General features: G+C 28.9%; 1 protein-coding gene across 3 annotated transcripts in view; it reads left to right on the plus strand.

Moving 5' to 3' along the window:
- LOC145242693 (alpha-2C adrenergic receptor-like) overlaps positions 1–22,541 on the plus strand; it is a 1,432,939-nt gene that overhangs the window by 831,078 nt on the left and 579,320 nt on the right. For all 3 annotated transcript variants that reach the window (XM_080105822.1, XM_080105821.1, XM_080105823.1), the window contains one exon: positions 15,747–15,815. The gene's annotated coding sequence lies outside the window, so the exon portion shown is untranslated. The remainder of the gene's footprint in view (positions 1–15,746; positions 15,816–22,541) is intronic.

The following is a 22,541-nucleotide window of genomic DNA, read 5'->3' on the forward strand; positions in this document are numbered from 1 at the left end:
GCCCTTTTCTCTTCCTAGCAACCGCTTTCCCACAGAAGAGACGTATCGACCTTATCTTTGTTCTATTGTTATTTCCATGACAAGTGCTCGTCTGAGCTCCATTCTCTGGTCCCCCCTCGCCAATCTTTTTCAAAAAACACTCGACTAGCTGAAACCACCGTCAATAATTTTCCCCACTCCTTATCTGTGACTAAATCAAAACCTAGATTTCATGAACAAAGCTTCTTTCTTAGAACTGCACGCCTGTGGAACTCTGTTCCGCTTGCCTGTTTCCCTCCTGACTTCAACCTGGATGTCTTCAAGTCCAACACAAACAAATTCCTGATGAACCGACCCTTAAGTAATGACACTTTATCAATTCTCCAATACTATTACTACACTATCCTATTGATTACTGTACACACAATAACCCTAATCCCCGAGTAGCCCTTGGGCCTTGATAACTGGTAAACTCGATGTAAAAAAATATATATATAGAGAGAGAGAGAGACAGACAGACAGACATACAGACAGATATTGATTAAGAGGTAAAGCATTGTATATATCAGTTGTTTGTAATAGTTGTTTAATTTTTTTTAAAAAAAGATGTCGTTGCTTTTACTTATTCTGTCCCAGGTGTTTCTTGTCATAGACTATTAAATCAAAATACTGACAACCGTGATTAAATTAACTACATAAACAATAAATAATGATCGTGAACAATGAATCAAAATACGACGACGAATCTGATAAAATAAATTTGTTCTCAATTTAATTAAAACTCAGATAAATGTAAACAAAACAGACACACTTACGTATATATATATATATATATATATATATATATATATATATATATATATATATATATCGAGAGAGAGGGGGGAAGAGACATAGATACAGAGATAGAAAGATAGATTGATACATACATTTATATATATACTATATATATGTATCTATCTATCTATGTATCTATCTAATTATATATATATAAATGTATCAATCTATCGATGTATCTGTCTATGTATGTATGTATCTATTTATATAATTATATAAATATAAATATATATATATTGTATTTATATATATATATATATATATATATATATAGATACATACATACATACATAGAAAGATACATCGATAGATTGATAAATTTATATATATATATATATATACACATATAATAAATAGATACATAGATACATAGATAGATAGGTAGATAGATTTTAGTGCATAAAATAGACGTTTGTTGTCTATTTACTCTGTTCTTGATGCTTTCCATCTTTCGAATAATGGTCTTCACTTCTGACTAAAACTGGCTGATGTAATCTCCATATTTTTTGTAAGTCCGAGTACTGTCCAATCTTTTTGAGTTCCTCGTCAGAAATAAATTCATCTGACTGCTTTTGCAAAATTTAAAGGATTTTTAAATGTATTTATTTTATTTATTTACCTATTTATATATTGTTTATACTTGCCAGAAGTGCAAATCCTTTCTCGGAAGTTGAAAATGATTAAAACCAATTAATAGACAAAAAGCGGGTATTTTATTTATTAAAATATGCTTAAAAGTAAAATTTTATTTATTTAAATATTTTATTTAAATATGCTTAAAATAAAATTTTATTTATTTAAATATTTTATTTAAATATGCTTAAAAAATTTTTATTTATTTAATATTTTATTTAAATATGCTTAAAATAAAATTTTATTTATTTAATATTTTATTTAAATATGCTTAAAATAAAATTTTATTTATTTAAATATTTTATTTAAATATGCTTAAAATAAAATTTTATTTATTTAAATATTTTATTTAAATATGCTAAAAAGTAAAATTTTATTTATTTAAATACTTTATTTAAATATGCCTAAAAGTAAAATTGTATTTATTTAAATATTTTATTTAAATATGCTTACAATAAAAAATTTTTTATTTAAATATTTTATTTAAATATGCTAAAAAGTAAAATTTTATTTGTTTTAATATTTTATTTAAATATGCTTAAAATAAAATTTTTATTTATTTAAATATTTTATTTAAATATGCTTAAAATAAAATTTTATTTATTTAAATATTTTATTTAAATATGCTTAAAATAAAATTTTATTTATTTAAATATTTTATTTAAATATGCTAAAAAGTAAAATTTTATTTATTTAAATATTTTATTTAAATATGCTTAAAAAATGTTTTATTTCTTTTAATATTTTATTTAAATATGTTTAAAATAAAATTGTATTTATTTTAATATTTTATTTAAATATGCTTAAAATAATTTTTTTTATTTAAATATTTTATTTAAATATGCTTAAAATAAAATTTTATTTATTTAAATATTTTATTTAAATATGCTTAAAATAAAATTTTATTTATTTAAATATTTTATTTAAATATGCTAAAAAGTAAAATTTTCTTTATTTAAATATTTTATTTTAATACGCTTAAAAGTATAATTTTATTTATATAAATATTTTATTTAAATACGCTTAAAAGTAAAATTTTATTTATTGTAATATTTTATTCAAATACGCTTAAAACTAAAATTTCATTTATTTAAATATTTTATTTAAATATGCTTAACATAAAATTTTATTTATTTAAATATTTTATTTAAATATGCTAAAAAGTAAAATTTTATTTATTTAAATATTTTATTTAAATATGCTTAAAATAAAATTTTATTTTTTTAAATATTTTATTTAAATATGCTTAAAATAAAATTTTATTTATTTAAATATTTTATTTAAGAATGCCTAGAAGTAAAATTTTATTTATTTAAATATTTTATTTAAATATGCTAAAAAGTATAATTTTATTTATTTAAATATTTTAGTTAAATATGCTAAAAAGTAAAATTTTATTTTTTTTAATTTTGTATTATAATACGCTTAACAGTAAAATTTTATTTAAATATTTTATTTAAATATGCTAAAAAATAAAATTTTATTTATTTTAATATTTTATTTAAATATGCCTAAAAGTAAAATTTTCTTAATTTAAATATTTTATTTAAATACGCTTAAAAGTAAAATTTTATTTATTTAAATATTTTATTTAAATACGCTTAAAAGTAAAATTTCATTTATTTAAATATTTTATTTAAATATGCTAAAAAGTAAAATTTTATTTATTTAAATATTTTATTTAAATATGCTTAAAATAAAAAAATTTTTATTTAAATATTTTATTTAAATATGCTTAAAATAAAATTTTATTTATTTAAATATTTTATTTAAATATGCTAAAAAGTAAAATTTTATGTATTTAAATATTTTATTTAAATATGCTTAAAATAAAATTTTATTTATTTAAATATTTTATTTAAATATGCTAAAAAGTAAAATTTTATTTATTCAAATATTTTATTTAAATACGCTATAAAGTAAAATTTTATTTATTTAAATATTTTATATAAATATGCTTAAAATAAAATTGTATTTATTTTAATATTTTATTTAAATATGCTTAAAAGTTTATTTTATTTAAATATGCTTAAAATAAAATTTTATTTTGTTAAATATTTTATTTAAATATGCTTAAAATAAAATTGTATTTATTTAAATATTTTATTTAAATACGCTTAAAAGTAAAATTTTATTTATTTAAATATTTTTTAAATACGCTTAAAAGTATAATTTTATTTATTTCAATATTTTATTTAAATATGCTTAAAATAAAATTTTATTTATTTAAATATTTTATTTAAATATGCTTAAAATAAAATTTTATTTATTTTAATATTTTATTTAAATACGCTTAAAAGTAAAATTTTATTTATTTAAATATTTTATTTAAATATGCTTAAAATAAAATTTTATTTATTTTAATATTTTATTTAAATACGCTTAAAAGTAATTTTTTTTATTTTAATATTTTATTTAAATATGCTTAAAATAAAATTTTATTTATTTAAATATTTTATTTAAATATGCTTAAAATAAGATTTTATTTATTTAAATATTTTATTTAAATATGCTTAAAATAAAATTTTATTTATTTAAATATGCTTAAAATAAAATTTTAGTTATTTAAATATGCTTAAAAATAAAAATCCTGCCTTAATACACACACGCACATTAACATACATATATAATATGTATATATGAATCTATATTATACACATATTATTATTATTATTATTATTATTATTATTATTATTATCATCATCATTATCATTATCATTATTATTATTATTATCATTATCATTATTATTATTATTGTTATTATTATTATTATTAATGTTATTATTAATATTATTATTATTATTATTATTATTATTGTTATTATTATTATTATAGTAGTCTTAATCTTTGGATATTTTTAGTTGTATTTCCTTTCTTTAACATCAGGTCAATTACTTTGACTTTAGACATTCAAACTGTAGTAACACTATCGGCGTTTCTAATGGAAAATCCTTTTTGAACATTATAAAAGAAATTGTCTTGTTAATCTGATTAAGCCATTTATGGTAACTTTTGTGTCTTGTTCAAAAGCTTTTCTATTTCAATTACAATGGGATTCACCTTGACTGTCATACAGTTCGAGGTGTTCATATATTATTTTTTCATAACATTCGTAACTTTATGACGTTTTTTATTTATTTTTTAAACACTCAATATTATTATTATTATTATTATTATTATTATTATTATTATTATTGTTGTTATTGTTATTATTATTATTATTATTATTATTATTATTATTATTATTATTATTATTATTATTATAGGAATGAGAACAGCTGAGCAGAAAATTGTCGTAGACTAAGCTTGTCTGAGTCGAGTTCAGCGATATACTGATGAATTCAAAATCCCGTGGGCGTAAATAACAATAAATCTGATTGGTTGGTTGAGCTGAGCGGCATGCATAAACAGAAAAACACAAACTAAGAAGAGTTTTATAACATTACGATTCCCCAAGAAGATGAATCGTAGAAGATACTGTGTAGATGACATCTGTTTTTTATAAATTACTATATTAAAACGTTATCAATGATTAATAAATATAAATCTCATTAAACCTCATTGCAATCTATTATAGAACAGGTAAAATCTGTGTGTGTGTTTTTATGTCTCGCAAAAACTTCCGACAGACGCGTCGGAATGTGACAAAATTGGTATCGTTATTTTTTAAGATCGGTATCTCGGACGACAAATATCGAATAATTGGGGAAAAAACATCAATTCTTTCACTCTCAACTGGAGAGTTTTCTACAAGGAGGGGTCGGTTTTTTCGTCGACATTTTCGCAAGTCATCGTCTCCGTAAGATTGATTACTTTTAATTAAATCGCTCGCGATTAAGGTTTCGCGCCAGCTAAGAGGATAGTTTTTTTTTTCACCTTCTTTTCCTTCTTCGCATTAGTGGTTCGGGCCTGCCTGCCTACTACCACTCATTTTACACCTGTCGCCACCACGGGCTGCATACTATTGTTTTAATCCCCCACCTTTCCACACATCACTTTTTTAACATCTCTATCTACACTTGAGGTTTCTTACAACACCACCTCTCCACGCCCGGGCAACGTCGTATACCCCTCTAGGCTATTCTATAAAAGAAAGATGCCTGTGTAAGTGTGTGTGTTATTATTTTTTTGTGTCTACTAAAAACTCTGGACATTCGCATCTGACCGGGTCGAAACCAATGCCATCTGAATGAGCAATCCCTCGCATGCATAGTATGTTATATATAAAAAATAATTATGCAAAACCAACAGTAGGTTCTCTACAGTGCTATTTAGACGACAATATATTGCGGACTAATTACCGCGGGGAAACGTATGAAGCTTCCTCCAGGTGCACCATGATGTATCCCCAATTAGAGCACGCAATCAATCGATTTGATTGAAAATGGACGATTCCACCGATTTCAATGACAATAAAAATATAGGAGTGTGAAACATTCGTTGATCATCATTAAATCCTCGGCAACATCGGGTCTCCCTACTTGTATATATATATATATATATATATATATATATATATATATATGTATATGTATGTATATATATATATATATATATATATATATATATATATATATATATATATATATATATCGCACGGGACTTTTCTGCACACTTAGGTACGCGATTTGTGGGCACCTTTCCAGTAAGTGGATGTTGTAATAGGGAAGTAAATTTCAACTCGATGCTTAAATCTTATCTAACACATTGGATACTAAAAACATACCACAATCAGATCAGATCAGTTTTTCATCACATCCTTTTGTAGAACTTTTCATTGAAGAACCTCGTGGTAAACTACATTTCTGCTTCTTTGATTTGGAGTCATAATCTAGAGTTTTTTTCTGAACTTCCTCTCCGGCTGATGGAGACGTAGAACATACCGTGACTGAAGCAGTGATTTCAGGTCTACGCCAATGGTTTTAAACGTCTTAGCTTGTCTTTTATTTATGCTCATTGCAAAGCACACCTTCACAGAAAACATGTCTAGATAATACAATTACAACTATGCCCCAACATCCCCCGGCCCGAATATAAACAATTTTTTTTTGGGGGGGGGGGGTCAACGTGTGGGTGCTCATGTTAAATCAAATTATCATAGAAAAGTGATCCCCCTACTTTATTGAAAATAACATTTCTTCAAAAAGTCCTAGGGACCAGGAGTTCATACCATGCAAAGGGTGACTTTGCGACTGGTTTCATTATCAGATTTGGTGTCAGAAGAAAAAATCGGTTTGTGCCGAAAATAAATGTATTTTTTTATCATAAAAATAATTATTTGTTCAATCATGAGAAAGTGAAAGTAGGCCTGGAATCATTTTTTTGGCTCGGTCGGCTCTTTTTGGTGTTTTTAGTAAATGCACGGGCGGCCATCTTGCATGGCAAACTATAGTGATTACGTTAAATAGTAAATGTCTTCAAATATGAATAACTACTCGTTTGCGCATGAAATAAATGCAATATTCGTTTTCAGCGTCCCCCAAAACTTTTAAAAGTTGACAAGTCAAAGGTGAATGCCGAGGTGTCGGTAAACTAAAAAAATACCGATGTATGGTAATAATTATACCATAGCGATGTATGCGATATCATATATGGTAAAAAAAATTATATTTTATATTAAATCTATATAATTATAAAACTCAAATGGTCTTGTAACGGGTATTGTAACCCAACATCAGGTTTACGACTTCCGGTTGCGTATGCGTACATAAACATAAACCCATAACAGCGTAAATAAATAAACATAAATCGCTACTTTTACAGTATTTGACCTGCGCACTAAAAAATTAACGCTATTATTTAGAAATTATTATTTAACATGGGAAGGGTAGGGATGTTTTGCAACTATTCTGTATTACAACTATACTGTCATAATTTTCTTACAGAAAAATCAACTTTAACCCATTGACAACGTATTGTTTTACTGTGTACGTTTTCAGCGTCCCAATTGTTTTTTTTTTCGCGTTTAAATTAAAAGATATATTAAAATTTGAATTTAACTTTAAGTATTATCCTATCTGTTCAGTTAGGACAGTGATCCCCCAATTTTTGAAAAAGTAATTTCTTCATATCATGCCCCAAATTTAAATGTGATATTCGTTTTCAGTACTACAGGAGAGACGTTACGAGCCTTTGTTTTATCGTTACTTTCATGTCAGGTGCTCGTCTGAGCTGCAATCCCTGGTCTCCCCTCGCCGATCTTTCACAAAAAACACCCGTCTAGCTGAAACCACTGCCAAAAATTTTCCCCACTCTTTATCTGTGCCAAAACCAAAACGTAGATTCCATGAACAAAGCTTCTTTCTTAGAAGTGCACGTCTATGGAACTCTGTTCCGTCTGCCTGTTTCCCACCTGACTACAACTTGGATGTCTTCAAGTTCAACATAAACAAATTCCTGACGAACCGCCCTCTTAAGTAGACACTTTATCAAATCTCAACATTGGTACTCATGCAGAGAGTGAACTATGAGTCCACCCGGATATCTCGGGAACATGACGCCAACTAAGTAAGGTTTGGCGAGGGGGACCAGAAATTGGAACTCAGACGAGCACTTGCCATGGAAATAACGATAAAACAAATACAGGCTCGCAACGAAACTTCTGCGGGAGAGAGGTTGCAGGGAAGAGAAAAGGGCATCCCCCCACTAAGCCACGTTTTCCCTCGTGCCAGTTATAGAGAGTGGTGTTAGCAAATATACCCATCTCAGAAACAATTTTATCAGGGAGGCTATTCATGAATATCAGGAATAATAAAGATCTTATGATAAACCCCTGAGGTATTCCCACATTTATACCATATTGTTTAGATGCACGACTATCGAGGACAACCTGAAGTTTTCTCTTAATTTGAAGGACTTAATTACATTAGGTATTCTTCCAGTGATACCATATTATCCGATTTTCCTTAGAAGACCATCATCCAAAATCCTGTCAAAAGACTTAGATATATCGAAGGCTACCGCTCTACCCTCACCTGCTTTGTCCAGTGAATGGCATATTCGTTCAGAGATTACAGTTGGTATATCTGCTGTGGAACAGGCTTGCCTAAATCCATATTGATTGTCGGTCAGAAGTTTAGCCGCTGTAAGTTGAGGGACTAGAGCTTGGTTAATTATGGATTCAAATATTTTGGCGAAAAGTGGGAGGAAGCTAATGAGGAGTTAATTTAATGGAAAAGTTCTTTTGCCAGAATTCTTGAAAACTGATAGCACAGGAGCAGTTTTCCAGCATTCAGGAAAACTAGATCTGTTAAAGCATTCATTGTGAAGTTTGGAGAGAACTGGAGCAACCTCAACGGAGCATTTTTTTAGTAGAATAGCCGGGATGAGATTGGGTCCACATGCTTTTGAGGTGTCTAGGTTTTATTCATAGCATGCACCTGAGAAGGGGTAATATTCGGATCATCAATTGTGGTGTCTGTCCACAAAGGAAAAACATGGAGGTGGAGTTTGCAAGATCATATGTGGAGTTTGAATCAAACCGACTAACAAGCATGTTAGCCTTCTCGGTTTCCGTGCAGACAACCTATTGGTTGTTTGACAATGACATGCAAAAAATGGTTTAACCTATGATAGATAAATTAAAATAACCGTTTCGATTATCGATGATCGGTAATTATCAAGGGTATTCTGAGACAAAACTTAACTAAGGTCACTCCTAGACTTATACACTAAAGTTCTGTAAATTTTAAAGAAAATCTGTCCAGCCGTTTCGAAGTTTATATGGAACGAATTCACACACAGAGACAAAGTTGCATTTATATAATCATTTGATCTATTGTCGAATGTTCTACAACTGAGCTATATCTCCAAATGCCAATAACCCATTTTCTTGACAAGAAACAATTGCTAAGATTGCATTATCTCCTTTGTCGATGTGACGTATGAAAATTCACCTGTAAAAATGTTCTGTTTTTACCTTTAAGAAAAAAAAAATATTTTTAGAATCAGATGTTTTATTATTTTAGATGTTTATTATCTTGCTTATCGAATGAATTTCTGTAAAAAAAAAGAAACATATCAAAAACACTGCCAAAGATAAATTTGCAATGGATAAGCGCAGCCATTTGGAGAACCTATGAGGAATATATATATATATATATATATATATATATATATATATATATATATATATATATATAGTAAGTTATAAAATATATATGGCAATTAAGCTACACAGAATATTCCGCGTTTCATCCACGCTAGGATGCATCAGGCTTATGAATCCTAGCATAGATGAAACGCGGAATGTTCTGTTGGTTGGTTGTTTTTGTTTTACGGCATATCAACCTTTTTCAGGTTATTTAATGTCGAATCTACTTATTTTAAGGAACGATTTTTAATGGAGTATATTTTTTTTAGTCAGATTCTATTTAACCCATAGTTGGGACCCTAACAGGTACTACCACTCCGGGTCAGAGTGGGCCTGGGAGCAATGGCAATTAAAGGGTGGCTCCACACCCCCCAAGGCCCGCAAGGTGGGGGCCTCACCATCGGATATAGTTTTAGGTCATATCCAGGACCGGAATATCCTGTGTAGCTTAATTGCCATATATATTTTATAACTTACTACCTAGCTCTACCCACGTATTGAGCACTGTTGGAGTAAATACTCAAAGTTTACGCATAAATGTATACTTTCGTATATTAATTTATGTGATTAAACTAAGTAATTATAATATATATATATATTCATAAATAAAATTGAACCAATAAACATTAACAATTTACATTAACCAATAAACATTAACCAATAAACAATAACGAATAAACATAAAGCGGCGCCTGCTGAACCTTCAGAAAACCGATGTTGTTTATCCCAGCACTGCTATGGGAATCGGTTCATCGATTTCAGAATCTGTGTCTGTCAAAGCGCGCTCTAGAGTTGATCGTTTATCACGTGATTATGGTGGAAACTGTAAAAAAATACATTTTTGAGCATGAAAGGCGGCTTGATTTTTGTAGCGCATAAACGTTTTAGTATTTTAGATAAAATAAACCGTTCGTATATATATATATATATATATATATATATATATATATATATATATATATATATATATATATATATATAAAAGGAAATTAAAATACTTCAAGAAAAGTTTGTAATAGTTCCGATTGATAAAGCGGTAAACAATATAGCTTTTATATGTAAAAAATATTATATACAACGTTTATTGATAGAAGTAGGAATTATAGGTAACGTTTCAGATACCTATAAAGTAAGTAATAGTAAGTTAGATAGCATTATTCTGAATAATAGTATTATTAATGAAAAAGTAGGATTAAAGTTAGAAGAAAAAAACAAAAATCTTCCATGCATGTATTGGATTCCTAAAATGCACAAAAAATCCAGTTAGTGCTAGATTTATTGTAGGTTCAAAGACGTGCATCATTAAACCTTTAAATAAAGTTATATCTAAAATATTTAAATTAATTATAAATCAAATAAATAATTTGCACTTGAAAAGAAAATTCTATAGTAATATAAATCTATTTTGGGTAGTAAATAATTCCCAACCAGTGAAAGAAAAATGAGATAAAATAATATCCAGAATAAAAGCAAAATCTATACCTACTTATGATTTTAGTACGCTATATACTAAAATTCTACACGAAAAACTTATAAAAGAATTAAATGATACTGTAGATTTAGCTTTTGAAGGTGGACAAGGTAAATATATAGACTTTTCAAGCTCTAAAGCTTTCTGGTGTAAAAATAAAACTAGCAAAACTAGTGTTTCTAAAGATATTTTAAAAATACTTATAAGTCATCTTATTAAAGAATGTTATTTTCAAATAGAAAATAAAATATTACTCCAAACGATAGGTATCCCAATGGGATTGGATCCTGCACCATTTTGGGTAAATTTGTATTTACATAGATTCGAGTATATATATATATATATATATATATATATATATATATATATATATATGCCATCACTATTAAAAACTGATATATCTAAAACATAACTTTCATGGATGTAGGAGATTTATAGATGACCTTATATGTATAATCGATGATGATGAATTCGAAAAAAATAAACATCTTATATATCCAAACGAATAAAAATTGAATTGTGAACATAGAGGACAACAGGCTACATTTGTGGATTTAGATATAAAAATTGAGGATGGGATTTTTCTTTATAAAATATTTGATAAAAGAAACGCTTTCCCCTTTGAAATAGTGCGTATGCTCCATAAAGATAACACATGCCCTGTTTTTATGTTTTATGGAACCATTATGTCAGGGTTTTTTAGAATAGCTCGCGTTACTTTAAAATTAACAGATTTTATACCACCAGTTTCTAGCTTAGTAATAAGGATGATAAAACAAGGTGGGGATAAAAATAAAATATTTAAACAGTTAAATAAAGCATTGGTTCGTTATCCTTTTGAATCGTTTATGTATTTATAATTACATATAATAAATTTATATATATATATATATATATATATATATAAATTTAAAAAATGTATATATGTAAAAATATTTTTAACCTTTATATATCTAATTTTAAATAAATAAGAATGTAAATATACTAAATACTAATCATAGTGGGGTGATAAGTATTTAAATGGATTAATCCTAATCTTATAAATACAAGACTGATAAATTAAAAAATATATCCATTTTTAATTTGGAAATTGATGAATCGCACAGGTAAGAAATTCATTTTTATAACATGAAAAGGTTACTAATTGCAATTAAGAATAGGAAATTGGATCAAATGTTTGTAACATGTCTTCTTCCTAAGATTAAGGGAGGGGGTGTTTGATGAACAGTGTTTCATGGTAAACAACTGATGATCCCTTTAAAATAAATTATTAGTACTATAGTAAATTCGAGAGCGAGTTGATGCAGTGATTGCAGGTTATTAAATGATTTACTGACTAGATGGTTTTCTAACGAATGATAAATATTTTTTGTATTGTTTTAAAGGTTAAAAACTTCAAAGACTATATATATATATATATATATATATATATATATATATATATATATACACCTAGCTCACACACATTCATATAGATGTATCTATGCGTATAAATATGGATATATAAGACGCACGCGCACAAACACATATATACACTGCGTATCAAATCATTAACGAGTTTACATTTTTTTAAATATTTAAGGAACGAGTATATAAAAATCCTGAAACTTTGAGAAAGTGCTTACAATACTATTCAGCTACTCCAGTTAGAAAATAAAAGTATTTAAAGCAGTATTAGCGAAACTATGGCAGAAGATACAGATGTCCGTTGATTTCAGTGTGTCAAGTTATAAACGAGGTTGAGAAAAAAATACAATATAACCATAACTTTTTATTGAAATAATTTTTAATCATTAAATGAACTAGGAAAACTACTTAGAAAACAATAACTACATAGCAATTCCTTCTTTGACATGATTAATAGGGGATATGTGATCCTTTTTATGAATAACTTTTTAAAGACGTGGGTCCACAGTATTAGTCAAATTTCTGATTTCGTCAACAGTTATTCCTCTTGGAGAGCATCACACAACTCATATTGGCTTTTAAATTGGCATCCACTTGCATAGAGGCATCGCTCACGATACTTCAAAATTGGGTTCAAATCTAGTGAATTCGCAGGTAACTCTATAACACGATCAGCCGGTCACTGAGGTGTGACTGGCTTCACATGTTATACTAAATGTCTTAGGAGTGGTCTCAAGAACACGTAAAGATGGTCATTAGGGTATGTGTATCAAGAAAAGCATATCTGAGACGTTGGATGTGCTGTGTGGCTCCTTCTTCTCCCAGGAAACGTCTTGACCTCTGCATCCTGATACGTTCTGATTGGGATTTTCATTTCTTCGTCGTCAGGGCCGCTTTTCGACACGCGACACAATTGTAATATATATGAGAAATCTTAACTATTTATTTTACAAAATATATATTATAATACATATTACAAAAACTTTTACAATTTACAAAACTAAACTAACTAGCCTGTTGAGGGAGGGGTGCCCCCCTCGTTTACGGAGAGACAAAATTATGCGTCTTCAAAACATGATGGTCCGTGCAGAAAGAGGCAAGGCTAGAAAGGGAATTATGGGAAGGCATTTCTTTGTATCTCTCTGTTCATGACCAAATCACCGGCCGTGCTGTAGTGCCACAACTCCATCTTCCGTAGCCCAGAGAACCCAGTTGTTGAAAATACTCTTTGCTTTTGTTTGTTGCATGCAAGAGAGCATCATCCTGCATAAAATAATAGTTCTTCTGAACCTCAACCTTTACTTCTTCAGCCATGGTTCCAAGTGTTCCTTCAGAAAAGCTTTGTAAGCATTTGACGTCATTTTTACGCCTTCTGAGACTCTCCCTGGGCCAACTAAAGTACCTCCGATAATCTCAGCCCAAATCATTATCTCACAACCACTTTATTAGCGCCTTAAACGCTGATGACGATATCGTCCACCCCTTGCTCCAACCAGACACGCACTTCATCCATGAAAAAAAGTTTGGAAAAATCCGTTTTCATTCTGTCCTCTGCCCATTTCAATCGGTTTTGTATGTGATGTCGATTTAATGGCGGCTTTGTCGTCATTGATATAGAATGTTACTATTTAACGTCCTGGGTCTAATGCATCCTAAGATGGAGTACTGCTGACATATCCGATCAGAGCACTATTTCCTGATTTGACAGAATCGAAATTGAAATCTAATGGAAAATCATGTTTCTCTTCTCTTTGCTCTGACCTCTTTCACACAGAAAAGGTTTCGTTAGCCTCTCCTAATGTATAGTACCGTTTATGAGCATGATCGAATAAGCGCAAATTCCTGATACGCATGAAAAACATTCACAGCAAGAACCATAGCCAAAAACTTTCCTTTTCTTTTTAAAAAAAAAAAGCAAAGCTAAGCGCCCACACTGTACAAGACATAAAACTTTAAAACCTAACTTAAATAACAACTGAACGCGTTTCAAATATTATCACCTACTGAATGGCACGTGGACGGGAAAAATACTGGATTACTCTGATAAAACTTTTGCTACGAACTATAAACTTGATTTTTAATAAATATATTTATTAATTTTTTAAAACGTGCACTTTGTTTTGGTCTTTTAAATCATTTTGGGGGGGGCTTTCTCATATCAACACTGCTTAATAGAATTTTTATGATAAATGTACATATATCTACATATATATATATATATATATATATATATATATATATATATATATATATATATATTAATATATGTAGATATTTATATGTACATATATATACATATATATTGATATATTTAGATAAGTATATGTACATATAACTACATATATATATATTAATATATGTAGATATTTATATGTACATATAGAGAGAGATACCACACACACACACGCACATACACACACATATATATATATATATATTACATAAATAATGCATAATTACGAAAATATTATTGTGTGAAAAAGGTATATAACTAATTATTAAAGTTTTTTTTTCTATTAACCCATGAATTTTAAATGAATGGCTTATTCCATCGGAATTTCATTCTTTCAACTTGGACTATCTTTTTTACACTATCATTTCAATGTTAATTTTCAATTTATGTGCTTAATTAATAATTACCCATATCTGTGTTCCTCCGGTGAGAAATGCCATTCATTGAAAATCCATGGGCTGAGTACAAAAAGTTTTAACATTATTTATACTCTTTGTCAGACAATAAATTTTGATTGTAATTCTGTATAATTTAATTCAGAATTGTTTTTATATTATAGCTATATTACATTTATATATATTGCTATATTGTATTTATATTATTACTATATTGTATTTATATTATTACTATATTGTATTTATATTATTGCTATATTACGCTTTTTTACTGATGTGGGTTCGTCTTATAAATATTGATACTAATAGTTATTTAGATTTTATGTGGACAGTATTTGACAATCTGTAATCCTACGACATTTGATTATTTTATTAAAATATATATGTGTGTATGTATGTGTGTGTATGTGTGTGTGTGTGTGCGTGTGTGTGTGTGAATGATATTCTTTGTAAGGGAGATGATTGCTCTTCTAGACCCGGTATGAGATAATAGAAGTAAACAGTAAAAAAAAAAAATTGATTAAAAAAAATCACAAACAGAAAAGCGGATAAACAGACAAGTTAAAAGTTTTTTGAGATACGAATTAATTGAGAGGGTCTTTCGAAAGTGAAAAATGTATTTAAATTCTATTTGTAAGCCTTTTTTTAATCTTCGACAAATCTCTATATTCAGACTGTTTACGTTTTTGTTTCTTGCAGTTTGGAGTTTAACGATGACTTAGGAGATTTTTACGCCATTTTAAATTAACCGTCTCTGCAATTCAAAAGGTAAGTCAGATTTTATCACCTCTTGCGTTTGAAAAAAATGTTAGACAAAATTAACCGCCATTTTTCCTACGATTCTTCTGGTTTAACGAACATACGTGTTAAAATATTAACCAAACAAAGTGTACTTTTCTTTTTGTTTCTATATTTTATAAACAGATGAAAGGACCGAAATCGGATGAGGTGAAGTAGTTTGTTTTCAAAAGACACGTTGTATTCCCACATGGTAATAAATAACAAATAAGCGCTAGAAATATAAATATATGTTTCCAGATGATTTTTAGAAAGGCATTATTTGTACATACGTGATTTTTGAAGCGACGAATTTTAAATTAAACTAAACCGCAGGAAAATATGTTTATGATACAAACATGTGGTTTATTTCAAAGATTCATTGATAGGATTTATAATATAAATAAAATTAATGCTATATATCGTAATCTAAAAGTCAAATTTTCGCAAACTTTACGCATTAAATTGGATTTTATTGTGTCAGTAATGCGCCGAATGTTGTTTTTCCATGCATTATCCATTACCATCGGGGCTAAGTCGATACGCATATAAAAACTTGAAAGATCGCGTTGTTGAACGTATAAATGCGTATTTGCGCATGCGTAAAAGTTGCATGTTTAGTTGACTTACACCGACAAATTTGTGTATTGCTTTTAATTTTGACCGCTTCACAGCTATATATACCCGCTAACAGATCAGACTAGATTTTGTTCAACAGGCCCAAATCCCATGTATATAAAGTTTCAAATTTGTAGACCCAAAATTGACAGAATACGTGGTAGAGATAGTTCCGCACATAAACAATCAGACAAGCATTGTCACTATTATATATATATATATATATATATATATATATATATATATATATATATATATATATATATATATATATATATATATTCAGGATTGAAACCGATGGTACCGATGACTTATCTTATATGACATCTTTGTAAAAAAAATATAAATCTTATTTTCTGAATTTTTCTTTATAATAGAGCACTATGCTTGAATCCTTATATCCAATATACAGGGTGACCCCCTCCCAATAAAAAGAGCCCCCAACTCTAATTAGGCCCCGTTTCTTAGCGTTTTGTCCGAATAAAATGGAACTTTGGTCATAACTAGTTTATTATATTCAAAACATCACACCAAAACACTAGGGTATTTGGCCTTTTTTTCTCCGTTGACTGTAAAATGCTCAGAAAAACAATTGAATGTTCTCTGGGTTTTTTTTAGGGGGGGGTCACCCTGTGTGTATATATATATATATATATATATATATATATATATATATATATATATATATATATATATGCAGTACTGGTTCGCTGTTTCACAGTTCACCAGGACGGCTAGACAGGCAACTGCTTTAAGCCAGGATCGGAACCGGGTCGCCCAAATGACAGTCAAGACTTCTCACCATTACGCTATAGGGCTGATGCTGAAAAGGGCAATGAATTAACGATGTTTTGACATCATCCAAATGCCTCCGCTCGATTTGTTTACACAAAGACCGTCGGTTAATATGCTAAGGTAGTTTGTATATCGCTTCCCAATATGCTTAGCCCAAGATAGGGAGCATTATATATATATATATATATATATATATATATATATATATATATATATAAAGGCGATTAGAACAATAGTCTAAAGAGCTGAGTGTATTTTAATGTAATAGTGAAATTACTAGTTTAATTAAAATACAGGAAAGAAAAAGTTCTCGTTGTAATTTAGATATATAATAAGCTCGATAGGTAAATATCCTAGAGCTAATTTAATATTTAGTAATGTGATTGATAATTTAAAATTTAAAAATCAAATTATAATTAAATTAAAAATCCGTTTCATAAGAAGGAACAACAACAAAATCAATTATTTGTACGATCGTTTCGGAAAACAGTGTTTCCGAAACTACCACAATAAAACACTGTTTTCCGAAACGATCGTACAAATAATTGATTTTGTTGTTGTTCCTTCTTATGAAACGGATTTTTAATTTAATTATAATTTGATTTTTAAATTTTAAATTATCAATCACATTACTAAATATATATATATATATATATGTGTGTGTGTGTGTATCTGTCTGTGTGTGTGTGTGTACTGACTACCCTATTATAATTGAAGCAAGTTTAGTGTGTTTTTTATATATAATAGGTTTGTCCGTTGTTGGCAAGACTACAATAGTTAATCCAACAGCGGAATAGCCTATTATTATACATTCAAACAAATTCACAAACTTAGTTCATTATAATAGGTAGTGTCTATGTTTAATTCATTATACAAACCATCAATTGGATGAATAATTTCCAAATCCAACAAAATATGTTTAAACCTTTGATTTTTATTTTATACGAAACTTTCAAGTGTGTACAACAATAGAACCAACTCAAATGAAGCAAAATGGCAGCTGAACCGTTTAAAGTGCAAATATCTTCATGACTCCTGCAGCTTTATTGAAACGTGCAGAGAATTTGCTATCACTAATGATCTAACATCGAAACTGCACCAGGACAACGTTCGATCCTGTCCCTGTGTTTATTCTGATCTTTGTATAAATGCGTGAAACCCTAACGTTGTTGTTCGATCGAAAAGGTAATCACACCTGATTAAGTAACCAGGAAAGACCGGCAAGAAAGTCAACATTTGTAGAGAACTCGTTTATTAAGACATGCGTCTATTTCTGACGGAGATTAAGCGGGAAATCATGGTCAGCAATTAAGTGCATACCCAGAAATATTTATATCAGTTCAAAATGGAGGTGCTCATCAATCTTTCGAACTATTGGTTAGAAATCAATAAATTACTCAAATGACTTTATAGACAAATACTATGAAAATGATGCAACGCATGAAAATAAAATACTTGAGAACATATGGTGTCCTTACTTTTTTATTAATAGACCCAAAATACGCATGAAACCAAGCACTAGTACCCCTCGACGACAATACCCTCAACAAACCCGACAAGCTGCAAAATCGCACTCCTACAAAATTCACGTGTAATGTGAACAGATATCTCGCTTCCCAGCTCCCTAAATAGTATCCCTGCAAATAGTAGACCTTCAACAGTAAGTTGTTGTGTTCCTTGTTTGGGGTGATTTGACATTTATACAAAAAAAAAGATAAATTTCGCAAAGTCAAGAGATGCCTGTTGTTTTTAGTTTTGAATAAAGCAAGTCTCTAGCAAATCAACAAGAATATAATACATAAAAGCTACCGAGATATGGTATATCTCATATCATGATGTGTTAGAGAATGGAGAGAGAGAAAGAGAGAGAGAGAGAGAGAGAGAATTATAGTGCAGACACGTTGACTGAAAGTCAAGATCCGCTCATTGGATTGCGTGTGAGTCATGTGATCAGGTTAGCTGAATCGTGGAGATTTGGTTGCGACTTGGACGAGAGCGGACGGCTTCGCCGTTGTTTCCTCTCCTTCGCTGGGGGTGGGGGATCGAACGCTGACGTGGTAGAAATAAGACCTAGAAGAAGAAAACACAGGCCAATTCACTTTCCTTACTTCTGTGAACAAACTGGAAGGTGAATAAAAAATTATATAACCAATTTCTTGTCTTGGTGTGAAATAAATCTTCGTCCCCAAAAACAGGTATCGAGAATTTTCAGATGGACCAACAAAATGGCAGAAGATATGTTCAAATGACATGTCACATACATATTCACACTTAACAGCATATGAACATATGTAATAGAAAGACCACTAGACGATCACACACACAACGTCATTAACTCTGATAAGATAATTAAACATTCAATCCTTTATAAATAGACACGTTTTAATATATCATCTCCATTCCAATTTCAACCAATATGCAACAAACGCTCAGTTAATGATACGACAACGTAACAGATGGATTACAATTTATCTATTATATTATAAGACTTCTGGTTTACGATTTTAATGTAGACAAAAGCGAAGATAATAAAAATCATGTACGTTTTTAGCGTCCCAAATTTTTATTGTATTTTCACTGCAAGTTAGAATCCTAATCAAACTTATAAAGAAAAACAAACTTGTTTTTCTAATTTGAAAAAGAAAACATAAAAAAATACTCAATTTATACATTTTATTTTTCTTAACTTATAAAACCGAAAATATTTTTTTTTAAATTAATTTGTCTAACAGATACAGAAAAAGTCCCGCTTAAGAATCTTACTTTTTTTTTTCATTTAAAATAATAAAAGAAATAATGTTTTCATAATTTGCCGGTGAATATTGAAACTAAAATAAAATCCATGCCATGATAGTATGTATGAAGAACAAAATTAGCAACGTCATGTTTGTGTGTGAGAAAGATGCTGTTTTAGGTGTATCAGAATTTTGGGGAAATTTTTGACACCTCTAACCTGAAAATGCGAATAAAATATAAAAAAAAAAAAAACTAATAATTTCGCAGTTTAAAGTGGGTTGTTTATTTTCTTTATGGAATATACTTCCAAAATAAACTATTAAAGTTGTTTAAAACATAATAGAAATATAATTTTTTATCTTTTAAAAAACAGTGTTTACAATATGTTTAAAAATGCCGGCGCGCCTTCATGCGGCCATTTTTTACGTAATAAAAGCAATTGAATTTTACGAGTTAAATAATGTTCAATTTTTAAACTTTAAAAATCTATCAAAATTTTTCTATTGGTTAAATTTTTACGATATTTCCAGGGTCAATGTGAAATTTTATGCTTTTCCCAATAAACCAAATATAATATTTTAGACAAACGTTTTTTGTTAAATTCAACCCCCATTTTGAAATGTCTATTAAAGTTATATAATTAATTTACTCACCAAAGTTTAATATATCACAAATTGAAGATAAAAGATCAATAAATAAAATAGGCTAATTTAAAATAAAAATAGATGTGTTTTTGGTAATTTACCTGCAAAGTCCAAAGTGTAAAACCTTTTTTTTAAACCGCGTTGATTTTTTTTTACTGAAAGCTCATGTTATGCTTATATCGTCAATTAAATACTGGACGGTGACGACAATTTTTTCTATTACATTCAATGTTTTCTGTTTTTAGATATTTAAAAAAAATCACTTGATAAAGTAGAAAGAAAATATACTAATCAAAAATCGTGTATTTCATTAAGATATTTTTTTTTTAAATCGGTTCATTGTATTATTTGTATAACGGCAAAACATTATAAGTGAATGTGTGATTTTTTTAAACTACGGAGGACCACAAATACTAACTTTTTGTTCACAGCACGCAATAAAAAAGAGACATTAATTATGTCCCTTTGACGAATCCGTATTTTATCTTTTCGAAATAACGAGCGATTTTACCGAATGGCGCAAAGCGGGTTACAAAAATGCTATTTTCTGCTACCCTTGTTTTAAAAAATCCTTTTATTTAAAAAATACATGGAATATAAAATATAAATATGGACAATTCTTAAAAATAAACAATTAAAGCACCCATTACTTGTTTTGTTTTACAGGTAAGTGATTTTTTGGCATTGATATATATTTAATAGATTTTGGTATCAGTTAAACATTGCTGTATTTCGTGAAATCTTCTTTTTTTTTAGAAAACTGATGGAAAAACTGTATTTTTCGATTAAACGTTTCATTATTTTAAAATTTGGTCTCTGCTCATCTTATTGAGAAAGAATTACGGTTTGAAATTACATTTTCATATTGATTATAAGCTTCGAAACAGAGACAGTCTAATATAATCAGATGTTTATTCAAGTTTTCTAATGGCGGCTTCTGATACTCCTAGTGCTGTTTATGTCTTAATTTGCATTACAATATACCATGTATCTTTCTGATAATCATCCTAATGATTCTTAGCTACTTACATCATTTGCGTAATCTTTTTATCCGGTTAGTTGGTTGGTTATTTCTGTTTTACGGCATATCAACCCTTTTCGGGTTATTTAATGCCGAATCCAAAGATTTTGAAGAACATTTTTTTTAATAGAATATATTTGTTGTTTCTACGTCGGTTTCTATTCAACCCATATTTGGGACCCTAACAGGTACTACCACTCCGGGTCAGAGTGGACCTGGGAGCAATGGTAATTAAAGGGTGGCTCCACACCACTCCCCGAAGGCCACAAGCTGGGGCCTCACCACTGGATATATTTTAAGGTCATATCCAGGAAGCCAATTGAGGGACTTTTACCCTCTGCAGGGGGCAGTCGGCGTATTCTAATGCCCCACCGACAGGGCCCTTTTTATCTGGAACGAGCTCCATAAGACAATAACTTGAACCCAGCGTTATTGTTCGATGAAGCGAGACTCTTACCGTTATACCTTAAAGATTAGTAGCGGAATGTGGTGCATATTAGATTTATTTTTACACAATTCTTGCGGTTCTACCGATGGTTTCGTTCATTTTTTGCGGACATATTTATTTTGTCGTAAGGTACATATCATTTAAATGCAAATTAAATATTCCTACTTAAGTTAGCAAAGGTTAATTTCAAATCAACGTAGTATGGCTATACCAACAGCATATTCTTTTCATAGTTTTGACTCTCGAGTGTGTATCCGTTGATATCCTATATGCTTGTATATAGAGTTCTGTGGTTCCCGGTTAATTAACTGTCTCTAACTGTGTCAGATATATACCCGAGAGTCAAAACAATGAAAAGAATATGCTGTTGTCATAGGCCTATAAGTGAGGCATATCTACAGTAATTTATCATTAAATTACTTTAGGATATATATTTTTACAAAAACGCTTATCCT

This window comes from Euprymna scolopes, chromosome 21 (assembly GCF_053919585.1).
Source record: "Euprymna scolopes isolate OS-2025 chromosome 21, ASM5391958v1, whole genome shotgun sequence".
In the NCBI taxonomy this organism is placed as follows: Eukaryota; Metazoa; Mollusca; class Cephalopoda; order Sepiida; family Sepiolidae; genus Euprymna; species Euprymna scolopes.